Raw genomic sequence first — 15760 nt, 5'->3', positions numbered from 1 at the left:
TGAAATATTTCAAAGTGTGGGGGTGTCTAGCAAAAGTTTAAGTTCCTATACTAAGAAGGTTGAAAATAGAACCAAAGACCGTGGACTGTGTGTTTATTGGATATGCTATAAATAGTAAAACATGTCGATTTTTGATTCATAAATCTGAACATCCAGATCATATTCATGACTATACGGTAATTGAATCAGATAATGTTGAATTCTTTGAACACATTTACCTGTATAAAGATAGATATGAAGAGTCTACTGGGGTGTCTAAATAACCTCAAGATGAACCAAATGAAGATATACAAGATGAAGAAAATCCAAGGCGTAGTAAGCGTCAATAGACTACTACTTCCTTCGAATAAGATTTTGTAACATTTCTCATTGACAATGAGCCTCAAACCTTCCAAGAAGCAATGTTCTCTGCAGATTCATATTTTTGGAAAGAAGATGTCAATAGTGAGATTGAATCAATCTTGAATAATCATACTTGGGAGTTGGTTGATCTTCCTCTGAGAAATAAGCCTTTAGGATCAAAATGGACCTTTAAAAGGAAAATGAAGGTTGATGGTACTATGGACAAGTACAAAGTAAGACTCGTAGTCAAATGTTTCAAACAAAAGGAAGGCCTTGATTACTTTGATACATACTCGCTAGTGACAAGGATTACATCTATTTGAATGTTGGTTGCATTAGCAACATTAAATGATCTTGAAATTCATCAAATGGATGTAAAAACAACTTTTTAAAATGGAGAGTTAGAGGAAGAAATTTGCATGGAACAACTCGAGGGGTTTGTAGTTCCTGGTAAAGAAAGAAAAGTGTGCAAACTTGTGAAGTCACTTTATGGACTGAAACAAGCACCCAAACAGTGGCATGCAAAGTTTGACCAAACAATGTTTGGCAAACAGACTTAAGATTAATGAGTGTGACAAATGTGTTTACATTAAGGTCACTCCAAATCATAAGGTCATTGTTTGTTTGTATGTGGATGATATGTTAATCATCAGTAGAGACTTAGCTGACATAAATGCTACTAAGCAAATGCTTACTAGTAGATTTGAAATGAAAGACCTTGGAGTAGCAAATGTTGTATTGGGAATAAAAATTCTTCGAACTCCACAAGGTTTGGCTTTGTCAAAGTCTCATTATATTGAAAAGGTACTTGACAAGTTCAAGTATTTGGATTTCAATATTGTCAAGACTCCAATAGACTTGAGCTTTGCACTTCAAAAGAATAAATGTGAAAATGACTCACAATTGGACTATGTGAGAATGTTGGGAAATTTGATGTATCTCATGACCTGTACACGACCAGATAAAACATGTGCTATTAGTAAGTTGAGTCGGTACACGAGCAATCCCAATCAAACTCACTGGATGACAATGAAGAGAGTTTTAGGGTATTTAAAACATACTCAAACTATGCTTTGCATTATGACAAATATCCAGCAGTAATTGAAGGATATAGTGATGCAAATTGGATCACCGGATCATATGAAGTAAAATCCACAAGTGGATATGTATTTACTCTTGGTGGTGGAGCAGTCTTTTGGAAATCATCCAAACAGACATGTATTGCTCGCTCCACTATGAAATCTGAATTTATCGCTTTAGATAAAGCGGTGAAGAAGTTGAATGACTCCTGAATTTCTTGGAAGATATTCCGTATTGGCCTAAGCCATTGACACTTGTATGCATACATTGTGATAGTCAGACTACAATAGGTAGGGCAGGGAGCACGATGTATAACGGTAAATCTCGTCACATAACACGGAGACAAAATACTGTTAGAGAACTACTCTCTAGTGGAATTATCACAATTGACTATGTATGGTCAAAAAATAATGTATCAGATCCACTTACAAAAGGCCTAACTAGAGAGGGAGTTGAAGGGTCATCTAAGAGGATGGGTTTAAGGCCTATAAGACAAGTCGAGCATGATGGTAACTCTACCTAGAAGATTGGAGATCCCAAGAGCCAAGTTCAAATAGATCAAATAAAGTCGTGTTTGACAGTCCAACATTGTCAAATAATCTAACGCATTCTCATAATGAAGACAATGTTTAGTAACCAAGGATAAATCTTATATTGGAGTTTTTTTAATGGTTTCTAAGTTTGGCAAGGCATGACCAAAGTAGTTTCTCTACGGGAGTAAACATTTATGAATCATCTATGTGGGAGTGAAGTGGAAGTCGCTTCAAGGAGAATGTTAGTAAAGACCCTCTCATGAAATCAGGAGGTGTTCATGGCTGAAATGAACAAAATTGTGAGAACCATAAATGGTAAAAGGCTGGTTGTGTGACTTATATTGTCTAGGTGTACATTCAAATTTGACGGTTCAAAGATATCTCATCTACGGATTGATCGAGTGCATTTGATATAAGTTCACTATGAAAAGTTTAAAGGGAAACTCACTTATCCCGATGCAACTATTCTTTGTTTGTAATCACACACTAGTCCGTGTATATTTATCTTTCGCGTTATAGCCATTCTCATTCACGTGGGGGATTGCTGGGTTCATTGTATAATGTGTGAATAGATAATGGTACACAAAATAAAGATTGGCGAATTAAAAATGTGAAAGTCCTGCAAGTATGAATGAAGTTATTTCATTCATGAATACTCATACAAATGAATGCAACCTTTTGTATTTTCATGCAACCTTTCGTATTTCTAGTCTACCTTTTCACATATCATGCATGAATCATTGTGCTCACCTATAGGCTATAAATATTTGAATCTTTCTCAGATATTGGTACAAGTTTTTGAAACAAGTTTACAAGAAGAAAAACACTACATAGTAAGAAAAAAAGTTTTTGCTTTTCCAAAATCTTCAAGTGTGATTACAAGCGCCATTGAGTGGTTCGCTGGACAACAAATTTGAGGTACCACTATTTCTTTATCCTGAGTCATTTTATCCTAGGAGGATATATTCCATAACCTCGGGTACTTAAGGGGAATAGTTTCCTTAAGGAAACTCCGTAAATTCAGAGGACTTGACTCTTCTTCCTTTCATCTTGTTGATTATATGAATTTTTGTTTCCAGAATTTATTTAACTTCATATTGTATGTTTCATTATTTGTATGAAATTTGTTTGAAGTTATTTTGTTGGAAAAACAAATTTTGCACTAAGAAGTTTAACACTATCTGCACAATCTCCATCTTGCCCACTTTGTAGTATTACAATTCCTTAATTGTTCTTGCATTCGATATTGATAATGTTTAATATGCTAACCCTACGCTCTTATTGTGCCAGAATATAGTGAGGTGAACACAAATTAAAGAATTCATTTTATTGCAACAGTATTTATTAACATGTTTAATCATCTTCTATGAAATTCAATTACTATATGCAGACTCTTTTGTTTGACATTTCTGAGAAAAATAGATATAGTACACTTATATAAAACAATAAATATTGGGCCCATGCATCACATCTAGTTGTACACATGAAATTTATTCATGTCTTCGCTTTTTGAAAAATTATTCAATTCATTACAATAATCATAATGTAACGAAAAATTTATCTATTCATATCTAACTTCGTTTTAAAATAACTATGTAAGTTTATCATTGTACCCTTAATAATAATAATAATAATAATAATAATAATAATAATAATAATAATAATAATAATAATAATAATAATAATATAGTATTCACGTCCCTTAAGAAACTATATAAATTTACCATTGTATCCTTATTTAGTATTTTCTTGAAGTCAACTTTTCAATAATTGAACAAAAATTAGTTGACCAATGAACATGGATTAATCATTTAATTTTTCTATGTTGGTCAAATCCATGTTTTTAATGCTAATAACTCTCAAGGATAAAATAGGAAGAATAATGTCATTGATTTTGTGAAATGACAAAAATACTCCATCTGTCCAACAATAGTTGTCCATTATTGACTTGACACACTCTTTAAGAAACAATAAATTGTTACTATTTTATCCTTTAACTTTATTAAATTTAATCCTTTGAGAAATGTATTAGATGATAAGTAATATTTAATATCAAGTGTAAAATAAATAGAAAATGTAAATTATCTCTTGATTTTCTAAACTGGACAAGTATTGTTGAACAACTATTTTTAGTATAGTGGACAACTATTGTTGAACGGAGCGAGTATTAAGGACTTTCAATTTTTAGTAAGGACAACATATAAGTAAGAACAAGATGAGTAATTCAGTTAATATGAAATGGAGGAAATATCTATTCTTAGATATTTCACTTTCAGTGTAAATAGAAAGTTAGGTGTAAAAATTAATTTTACAAGCTGTCACATTTAATAATTTATTTCCAGATATTTCACTTTTAGCTCAAATAGAAAGTTAGGTGTAAAAATTAATTTTAAAGCTGTCACATTTAATAATTTATTTCCAGATATTTCACTTTCAGCTCAAATAGAAAGTTAGGTGCAAAAATTAATTTTACAAGCTGTCACATTTAATATATACAGCTCATGCACATGCATTACATCCCTTTGCCAGAATTCATATTCATAATTACAAAAGAAAGGAGCACGTTTATTAAATGTTTACGTCTTTTTGATGTATTTCTATGTCATTGTTTGAGGAAATGTAATTATTTGTTAATTAAAATGACACAAATGAATCAAACTTTAAATAAATGATAATGATAAATCTTTTCTCAAAGTTTGATAACATATTTGAGTGTTCATGTTTCATTTTTTCTAAACTTTAATCACATAAGCGATAAGTGGACCCTTTGAGGTTTTACTTTTATAGCTACTGCTTCTGAGTGTGTATGATCTCCATATCCCACTTTCTAACTTGTATTCCAATATACAACTTTCTCTTTTTTTTCAATCAAAACTAGTTATTCCTAAAGATGGCTGATGCCTTTGTGTCATTTGCAGTTCGAAAATTAAGTGATTTCCTCGTACAACAAGTCTCCCTGCGTAAAAAGAAAGTCATTCCTCAAAATATTCACTTTCATTGTTGAGCAATGTGAGTACACACAAAATTCAGCATTAACAGATCTAGTTCTGGGAAGGACCACACCACAAAATAGGGGAGTGAACATTTCACTTTCTTTGCTCTAATTTTTTAAAATGGGAATACTTTGATTTTCTCTTGCCCAGTCAAAGATGCCAAATATCACTTTCATTGCTCTAATTTCTCTTGTTCACATATTTGACTTTTAGACTTTTCTCCGTAGATATTTTCCAACAAGTTGTGTAATGGTTGTTGAATAAGCTTTAATACATATTTCAACAATCACACTAGTGGACCTTTTGAACACACTATTTATGTCTACTGCTTCTGAGTGTATATCACTTATCCCAATATACAGCCTCCTCTTTTTTTCAATCAAAACTAGTTATTCCTCTTTTCCAGATAAAAATCAACACTCCTGAAGATGGCTGATGCCTTTCTGTCATTTGTGTTAGCAATCTGTGTATAAAAAATCAGAATTACTGATTTCAATAAACTTTGCAGAAACACGAAGTAACCAAGTTTAATAAACCAGTAAGAATAGATGAACAAAAATTAATTGACAAAACTAAAATCTGTAAAAAATGTACCACAATCTGGAAAAACAGAATCAGAAAAAGATCAAGCCCACTGAATGCACAGTGTCCCCCTTAAGGAAATTATTCCCCCTATAGTATCTGAGGTTTGATTTGGAATATGTCCTCCCAGGATAGAATGATCTCAATCACCAGTGTATTGATACCCAAAACGCTGGTGTCAGCGAACTACTTAACAGCAGTAAAGTACACGAAGAAATTTTGTGCAGAAGAAGAAGAAGAAATCAGAAAAATTCGTAAGGAATAAATCTGAAGAATCAATGTATTTATAGGCAAGAGGAACTGGTTCCAAAAAGGTTGCAATCCTCTTCAGAATCCACACGACCATTCATGAAAGTTTGCAACCTTTCAGAACAGTCACTGCGGGAAATTTAAATAAAACGGGAAAGATTTAAATAAAACGGGTCGCGCGTGGATCCGAGTCGGGTCGGGTCAATTAACTAATTAATTGAATCGGTTAATTAACTAATTAAAACGTTGGCCATTTAATTTAATTTAATTAAATAAATAATTAATTAACTAAAATAATTAAAACAAACTTTGTCCAAAAAATAAGGTCTCCAAATCCGAAGCCGAGCGAGCGACGACGACGACGGCGCGAGGGGGTCCCTCTTTCCAACCCTTTTAACAATTAATAGGAGTGTTTCTATATTTAAACTCTCCTATTTTTCTTTCCACCACCGATGAGGGACAAATGTCTTTTCAATGTCTTTTCAATAAAGCATAAGAGGACTTTTCAAGTTCCCAACTTTTTCCAAGTTCCTCTTTCATCTTCCCTCAATTTCCCATTAACTCTTGCTACATACCCAACAATTTGCAGTTCAAAAATTGGGTGATTTCCTCATACAAAAAGTTTCCCTACGTACAAATCTGAGAGATGAACTACATAGCTGAGAAATGAATATGGATTAATCATTTAGTTTTTTTATGTTGGTCAAATCCATGATTTTAATGTTAATAACTCTCAAGGATAAAATAGGAAGATTATGTAATTTATGCATTGATTTTGTGAAATGACAAATACTTATTTTGTCCACTAATAGTTGTCTATTATTGACTTGACACACTCCTTAAAAAGCAATAAATTGTTACTATTTTATCTTTTGACTACACGAAAAGTAGGATGCATGATAAATCTATTATTAAAAATGTAGGGTAAATTATAAAACATAATTACTTGTTAGTATTTGTTATATTATGAAGTTATGATGATTTAATAAACTATGAGATCAAGTAGAGGTACCTGATCCCATGAGCGACAGACATACAAGACAGACAACATGGAACAACAATAAAATTGCCACAACTGTGGTGATTGGTGAGCACGGGAAAAGAGGTGCATAGTTTTATCTAAACTAGTCTCTGGGAACGCGCAACACGCGTGTATCCCATTCGTCAATAAGTAAAAACTCTTATAAAGTTAAATAAATATTATCTTAAAATGTTGTACCAACTTAACCTTAGTGAATCCATCTTACTATTTTCTTCCTTTAAAAAACAAGGGTGAAATTATAACATTATAATATTAGACCGATCTTGTGCATAACTTTAAAACAATGAATCAAACCTTCCCAATATAATTTATTATAAAGCACAAAATGTCGAATCAAATGAATTTGACTCATTTAATATAAGGTAATCAAACTTAATCATTGTAGGACAATGTAGAAGTGTAGGTTTTTTTTTAAAGATGGTAAGAAGGCCCAATAATAAGACTGATAATACAATATTTCTATGCAAGCTGAACTTGCAATATCTTTGAGGACCATAATACCCTTGATCTTTTCACTTAATGCCTAGAAACAACCATGTTGAAAGTGTTTCTTCTACTACTAGACTAGATCACTAGATAGATATGATCCGTGCTAATACGTGCCCAATATGTCATTTGGATGTGGTTACTTCGATATAGTTTCCTTTTTTTTTTCTTAAAAAAAATACAGCTTTCTGTTTCATTTTGATTAAAACTGGATGTAAATTCCCAGAGGATTCTAACGGCCATACATCCAATCATGGATTAATACAAAAAAAAATAGTTTGGACCAAAGAAGTTATATAGTTGCAGTGTCAAAGCGTAAAAGTTAGAGAATTATAACTGTCAAGAGTTGCATTATAGTTGGTATTAGTGGTAGCACTAACCAAACATGTAGATCGGATAATTGAAGATTTAGCCACAAGTGACATGCCTCTAATTAAAGGTTTTCATATTAATAATTGTTGAAAGCTGAAGGAGGATGAAAGACGTAAAGAGTATTTGATAATAGGAAAGCTAAATATACAAACAATCCCAATCGTCCTACATAACATTTCTTCATTTTAAGCTGTCACTTGAAAACATTTCTTTCAAACATGTTTTGAGAATTATTTTCTTTAGCCAAGGGTCTTTCAAAAACAATCCCTCTATCCACAAAAATAGAGTTAAGGTCTACAAACACCCCATTACTTGTGGAACTTTAATTTACTGAATATATTATTGCTATTGTTATATTATTGTAACATCTAACAATTTGAAATAACTTTGAAAAAGCTTGAAATTGGAAATAGTCATTTTTGAAAAAAAAAATGTGAAATTTCAAAATCTGGAAATTTGGCTAAGTATGGAAAAAAAATGAATTTTTGGCCAACTTTGAACAGTTATATCTCCTAGCTCAGGATGATCTAGGTGTGGTTCCAGTCATGTTTGCAAATTCCGTGGAATGATCTTTCCAACTCCATAGAGTTTGCTCGTTTCCGAGTTCATATGAGCGAGTTATGCCCTTTGAAAGTTGGGCAGTTGGCAGGAAATCTGTCCGGAAATTTGTAAGGGTATTTTGGTCTTTTCCCTAGCCTTGTCTTTGGATATATATTAAGGTGTAAGACTTAATTGTGATCAGTTTTTCCCTTTTTAAAAAAGAGTAAGGTGTAGGGTTCTTGAGAGAAAGGAGAGAAAGGAGAAGAAGAAGCAAGATTTCGTCAAAAGATCGTCGTGGATATCGTCGGGGGTGATCCCTTTTAGGTATGTGAGTTCATAGTGTTGAGTTTGTTCTTTCCCCCACACGCCAAGCTCGTTTAATTTCGAGAAAAGATTGTTTATGTTTGATTGAAGTTGTTGGTTGGAATTATTGAAGTTGTAGTTGTGTTGTGTTATAGTTCTTGTTGGTTTGGTGTATGTTTCCGGGGGTGTTTTTGAGTTGAAACTAGTGTATGTTAAGGGTTTTGATGATCCTAAGTGCTTGGGGGTTGAATCTTTGAATATTGGAAGGTTTAGAGTTGGAGAAAAGGAGGAGAAAAGTCAAGTTTTCGGAGAAAAGGGCTGGGGCGTCGCGCCAGCCAGCACGCCCCAAGAGGGACTCTGAGGTCCAGCCCCTGGGGCGCCGCCCCTACCAGAGCCCCAACCATACCTCTCTGAAGTTTGAGGTCTGGCGCTCCGCGCCTCTCAGATCGCCAAGAGTGCCAAGCTTTCCCATTCCTTCCCCACTCTCTCATACATGTTCCTAGGTGTTGTACCTATGTTCCCTAGTTGTTTCCCATACCCCAAGGTACGTTTAAACGTCAAGAACTCGTCCATAACACGTGATCAAATACCTTGAATCCATGATTCCAATTCAAGGAGAGTAAGTTTCCAAGTCAAGGGAAGTTAAGAGTTGAGTCTAGAAGTTCAAGAAGGGAGTCAAAGCAAGTCATTAAAGCATTCCAAGAGTCTTTGTTGAATGTTTTAACTTCATTTTAAGGCTCAAGTTTCAAGTTAAGTCAAGTTTCAAGTTAATTTAAGTTTCAAGTTAAGTCAAGTTGCAAGTTAAGTCAAGAGTTTAAAGTTGAGTTCACTTCTCAAAAGTTATTAGGGAACTATGTATTCCCAAAGAAGTTTCCAAATGTTTTTTTTTACATTTGAGTAAGAAAGGAACTATGATTTCCAAAAGAGCCTTTGGGCTAGTTTTCAAGAAAAAGGAACATTGTTTCCAAGTGAGCCTTCGGGCAAAGTTTTGAGTAATTATCTCAAATAAAGAAAGATGTGTTTAAAACACTTATGAGCTAAGATTTTTGGGAGTAGCTTGAGCACCGAATTGGGGACACGAGTTCATATAAACTCAACTCTCCATAAGAACCATGCACCAACATGGGAGTCAACGGGTCATACTTTTTAGATGAACCCGTAAGATTAAGCTAGTGGATCCACTTAGTAAAGTTTGCTTCCTATATCACGACAAGGTATAGGATGGTCCTTGGGCAACGTGAGGTAAAACGTTGTATCACCACTAGGGCTCATAGTGGTGGTTGTCGGTTGAATGAGTCTCCCACTAAAGTTATATTACTTTTATATAAGTAAAGTTGAGTTGTTATTGTTTTACCTTTAACAAGCTAAGTTATTTACACTATTTTACAAGCTTTATATATTGCATGTGTCATATTGCTATATATATTGAGTTCAGTTATTCATGAGTTGAACAGAGCCAAGGTAAGAGTTCCTTTGTACTCTTTTCAAGCTTAAGTTGTGGTTTAGCTTTCCAGCTCGCATACTCGTACATTCAATGTACTGATGCCAGTTGGCCTGCATCTTATTGTGATGCAGACACAGGTACCCAGGGCCAGCATCGGGTTCGCCGTTGATCCAATTGAGTACTTCCGAGTCAGTGGTGAGCCTCTTTGCATTCCGGAGGACTTGATCATTTTGTTCTCTTAGTTTTGTTTTATTAGGATGTTTTGGGGTCTGTCCCAATATCCATCTCAGTATTATAGAGGCTTCATAGACAGTCAGTCAGTTGGTTTGGAGTCTCTCATCTATGTATCTATGTAAATATTCTATTTTGAGACTCGAGTTGCCTTTTTGGCCAGATTTTATTTCAGTCAGGTGGTTTTAAAACCTTGCATTGCATTAAGTTATTCCGCTGAGTAAAGAAAGCCAGGCCAAGGGTTCGCTTGGGGGCCAACAATGGTCTTCGAGTGCCAGCCACGTCCAGGGTGTAGGCTCGGGGCGTGACAATTATATTCCTAGGGAAACATACATGTTTGTTAGTAATTTTCTACTAGAAGGGGAGAAACAACTTTTCTCACTGTTGTTTTCACACTACTTTAATTAATACTTAAACATGATTATGAATAAACTTTATATTTTTTTTTTCTAAAAAATTACTTTTCACTCACCGGCGGGTTAAACATCATAGAACATTTTCTAAACAAATATTTTTGGAGAACAATATTTTCTTATAAAATCATTTAGGATGAAATATGACTTTCGTTGTACCAGACACGCCCCCATTGGTTTTTAACCAATGCATATGCCGGCAAAGAAGTAGTGCATATATATTACTTTCGTATTGATCGTCCAAATTTTGGAAGTCTTGCTTATATCTTGATTCTCGACTTACACTTTGTTTGGATGGTTCTTATATATTATTGTAGTGATTGGTGAGCATGGGAAAAGAGGTGCAGAGTTCTCAGCCAATGGAGTTACACTAGGCTGTGTTTGTCCATCTTATATTGATCACTTTGACAAGAAATAACCTAGTTTTTGCAAACATGATTTTTGAAATGCAAAAATCTTCTCTCTCAACATTTATCTTCTGAGCAAGGAGGTTTCCACGTAAACATCCTTGTCCTTTACTTTAAGCATTACTTTCGATATTGTTCTTAACTTTGTCAAGGAACCTAATCCATTGACTATGGTGGACACATATATGATAACAACATTTAATACCCTAACTACCATTACCACAACCAGTAGCGTACGTTGGATTTTTCTAAGCTGTGTCGCCATTTAAAGGACAAAAATGGCTCCAGAGAAAAATCAATAAAGCTTTTGTTGCAGGCCTCCAAAAATTTCATCGATTTTTTTTTTGACTAATTAGCTCGTTCTTCCAAATCAGTTGAAACTTGAGTTGTTAAAATTGATTTGGTACGTTTGGATTTTTTTAAAAATAATACCGCTCCATCAAATATAGATTAATATGATGTAATATGCACAATTAGAATTGCGGACAATGTAACCAATTTAATGAATCCTAAATTATTTCATTGTAACAAGCAAATAGAAAAAAATAAAAATATTATTATGAACAAATAAAAAACAAATATTTTTTTTCCACAAGTTGTGTCATGATTGTTGACGATGCTTCCATTTTTTTAATCTTTTCTCAATATATATTTTCCACAAGTTGTGCAATGATGTTGAAGTTGCTTTATTTTTTTAAGACTTTTCTCTATATGTGTTTTTCCCCAAGTTGTATAACGGTGGTTGAAGATGCTTTAATTTAAAAAAAATTGACCTTTTGTTTAGTGGAAAATTTCAAAAAGCTTTAATACATCTTTGTCCTTTTATCCAATCGTAATTCTTTATTCAGAAACCACATGGTCATGTTTCGTTTTTTTCTAATCTTTAATCACACAAGTGATAAGTGGACCCTTTCAACACATTATTTGAGGTCTTACTTTTATGTGTATCACCCATTTTCCAATATACATACAGCCTCCTCTTTTTTTCAATCAAAACTAGTTATTCCTAAAGATGGCTGATGCCTTTGTGTCATTTGCAGTTCAAAAATTGGGTGATTTCCTCATTCAACAAGTTTCCCTGCTTACAAATCTGAGAGATGAAGTTAGATGGCTGAGAAATGAGTTACTCTTCATACAGTCTTTCCTCAGAGATGCAGAACAAAAGCAAAGTAGAGATCAAAGAGTTCAACAATGGGTGTTTGAGATCAACTCTATTGCTAATGATGCTGTTGCTATACTTGAGACTTATAGCTTTGAGGCTGGTAAACGTGCTAGTCGTATCAAGGCTTGCACTTGTATATGTTGGAAGGAGAAAAAATTCTACAGTGTCGCAGAGGAGATTCAATCACTCAAGCAACGAATCAGTGATATCTCTCGCAAACGAGAGACATATGGTATTACAAATATCAATAATAATGCAGGAGAAGGGCCAAGTAATCAGGTTAGAACATTGAGGAGAACTACCTCATATGTGGATGACCAGGATTACATTTTTGTTGGACTTCAGGATGTTGTACAAAAATTGCTAGCTCAACTTCTCAAAGCAGAGACTCGTCGAAGCGTCCTCTCCATTTATGGAATGGGGGTTTAGGCAAGACCACTCTTGCGAGAAAACTTTACACCAGTCCTGATATACTCAATAGCTTCCCTACACGCGCTTGGATATGTGTCTCTCAAGAGTACAACACCATGGATCTTCTTAAGAATATCATAAAATCCATCCAAGGTCGCACCAAGGAAACTCTAGAATTGTTAGAAACTATGACAGAAGGAGATCTAGAATTTCACCTTCGTGATCTATTGAAAGAACGAAAATACCTTGTGGTGGTTGATGATGTATGGCAGAGAGAAGCATGGGAGAGTTTGAAAAGAGCATTCCCGGATGGAAAGAACGGCAGCAGAGTCATTATTACCACGCGCAAAGAGGATGTCGCTGAAAGAGCAGACGACAGAGGTTTTGTTCATAAGCTTCGTTTCCTAAGTCAAGAAGAAAGTTGGGATCTCTTTCGTAGGAAACTACTTGATGTTCGATCAATAGTTCCAGAAATGGAAAGTCTAGCTAAGGATATGGTGGAAAAGTGTAGAGGCTTACCTCTTGCAATTGTTGTATTGAGCGGACTACTTTCGCATAAAAAGGGGCTAAACCAATGGCACAAGGTGAAAGATCACCTTTGGAAGAACATTAAAGAAGATAAATCTATTGAAATCTCCTGCATACTATCATTAAGCTTCAACGATTTGTCGACTGCGCTCAAGCAGTGTTTTCTGTACATTGGTATTTTTCCAGAAGATCAAGTGATCGATGTAGAAAACATAATACATTTGTGGATGGCAGAGGGTTTCATACCTAGAGGAGAAGAAAGAATGGAGGATGTCGCTGAAGGCTTCTTGAATGAGCTGATAAGACGAAGCTTGGTTCAAGTGGTAGATACATTTTGGGAAAGAGTTACTGAATGTAGGGTTCATGATTTACTCCGTGATCTTGCGATACAAAAGTCATTGGAGGTAAACTTCTTTGATGTTTATGATCCAAGAAGCCACTCCATATCCTCTTTATGTATCAGACATGTCATTCATAGTGAAGGAGAAAGGTACCTCTCACTTGATCTTTCTAACTTGAAGTTGAGGTCAATTATGTTCTTCGATCCAAAGTTTTGTAATGTGTTCCCACATATAGATGTGTTCCAACATATATATGTGTTGAATATTAAAGGCAGTGGTGCTATACCTGATGCCATAGGGAGTTTGTACCACCTCAAGTTCTTAAGTTTGAGAGGTATCTATCGTCTTCCCTCGTCCATTGGCAATCTCAAGAATCTACAGATACTTGTTGTCGATGCTGGCGGATTCACTTGCCACCTACCCTGCGAGGCAGCTGACCTGATAAATCTAAGACATTTAGATGCTCGGTATTCAGAACCTCTGGCACGTATAAGCAAACTCACTAGTCTTCGAGTTCTTAAAGGTGTTGGTTGTGATCAATGGAAAGATGTTGACCCTGTTGATTTAGTCCATCTTCAAGAATTAAGTATGCATGATATTACCAAATCTCACTCCCTAAACAACATTAGCAGCTTGAAAAACCTTAGCACTCTCAAATTGATTTGTAGAAGTCGTGCATCATTCCCATCCCTTGAATTTGTTAATTGTTGTGAAAAGCTCCAGAAATTGTGGTTAGACGGGAGAATAGTGAAACTGCCTCATATGTTTCCAAATTCCATCACAATGATGGTTCTGTGGTTCTCAGTACTGACAGAAGATCCGATGCCTATTTTGGGAATGTTGCCAAACCTAAGGAATCTCTATTTAGTAGTAGCTTATGAAGGAAAAGAAATAATGTGCAGTGATAACTGTTGATCAGTTCAGGAGATTGAACAAGCTGTATGGTGTGAGTTAGTTAGAGTTGTTAGAAAGGTTCTAGAAGCTTCTATAGTTAGTTATGAAAGTTGTTACAATACTACAGTCTATAAATAGATATTAAACTACAATGTAAAGGTTAACTTTCAATGTAACAAAATATTGATTGAGTTCAATACAATGCTCTCTTCTCTTTTCTTCTCTTCTCTTCTTCTCTCTGCAATTCTGCATATTCTAAACCTCCATTAATGGAGTTTTCATGGTATCAAAGCCCTTGATCAAAGACTAGTTCCGCTGTAAATCTTACCACTGGATGCTCAGAGTTCATCCTGTTCAAAGGTGACTCAAAAGGAAGCATCAAAGGTCAAATTCAGCTACAATCTAGATTCTACAAATGGCGATTGATTCAACTACTGAAGGTACAAGTGCTGGAATTACAACCATGGCATCATTTCCAGTAATCGACCATAATCATCCCCTGTTTCTTCAACACACAGACACTCCAGGTAGTTCTCTGATCTCTCTTCAATTAACTGGATCTGAGAACTATGCACTGTGGAGTAGATCGTTTAGGATTGGACTTGTAGGACGTAGCAAATTAGGATTTGTTGATGGACGATTTCCTAAATCTATGTTCGAACCAGTGTTACATGATCAGTGGGGAAAATGTAATGTTGTAGTTTTATCCTGGATAATGAATGCTGTTCGACCTGGACTTCTAAGTTCAGTTGTCTATGCATCTGATGCTCGAAAAGTATGGCTGGATCTGAGAGAAAGGTTCGATATTGTAAACGGATCTAGGATTTTTCATTTACACAGAGAGATTCACACTCTCACTCAAGGCACAATGCCAATTGCTGACTATTTCTCCAAACTAAGAGATCTCTGGGATGAGTATGATGCTCTCATGCCCTGTCCTTCATGTCCTTGTCCAGAATCAAGGAAGTTTGGTGAACATTGTGAGTATCAGAGACTTCTTCAGTTTCTTATGGGTCTGAATGAATCCTATTCACCACCTAGAAGTCAAATTCTCATGATGAGTCCTATTCCTACCTTGAACAAAGCATATGCTCTTCTTATGGACCAAGAGTGTCAGAGAAGTCTTGTGAATTCTAATTCAATTAACTCAGGACCTGGTGCAATTGAAGGCACAGTCATGTACAGTAATAGGAATTCAAACTCTTACACAGGTTCAAGTAACTTCAAAGGAGGCAGTTCTGGTGGAGTTTCTGGTAATATCTCAGGTGCAGGTTTATCTGGTAGTTACAACAGTAGTGGTGCAAGTTCATCTGGTAATTCCAAGAATAGGAGGCATTTGTTGCAATGTGATCACTGTGGTTGTCGGGGTCATTCTAAGGAACAATGCTACAAAATTGTTGGATATCC

General features: G+C 35.0%; 1 pseudogene; it reads left to right on the top strand.

Annotated features, from left to right (window-relative positions):
- The first annotated feature begins 11740 nt into the window (after nt 1–11740).
- On the top strand, nt 11741–14466 carry LOC102588021 (disease resistance protein RPP13-like; annotated as a pseudogene).
- The last annotated feature ends 1294 nt before the right edge of the window (nt 14467–15760 follow it).

Source organism: Solanum tuberosum, unplaced genomic scaffold, assembly GCF_000226075.1.
Source record: "Solanum tuberosum cultivar DM 1-3 516 R44 unplaced genomic scaffold, SolTub_3.0 scf00707, whole genome shotgun sequence".
NCBI classification, from domain to species: domain Eukaryota; kingdom Viridiplantae; phylum Streptophyta; class Magnoliopsida; order Solanales; family Solanaceae; genus Solanum; species Solanum tuberosum.
Note: the sequence above shows the minus strand (reverse complement) of the source record. Positions and strands in the feature narration are given on the sequence as shown.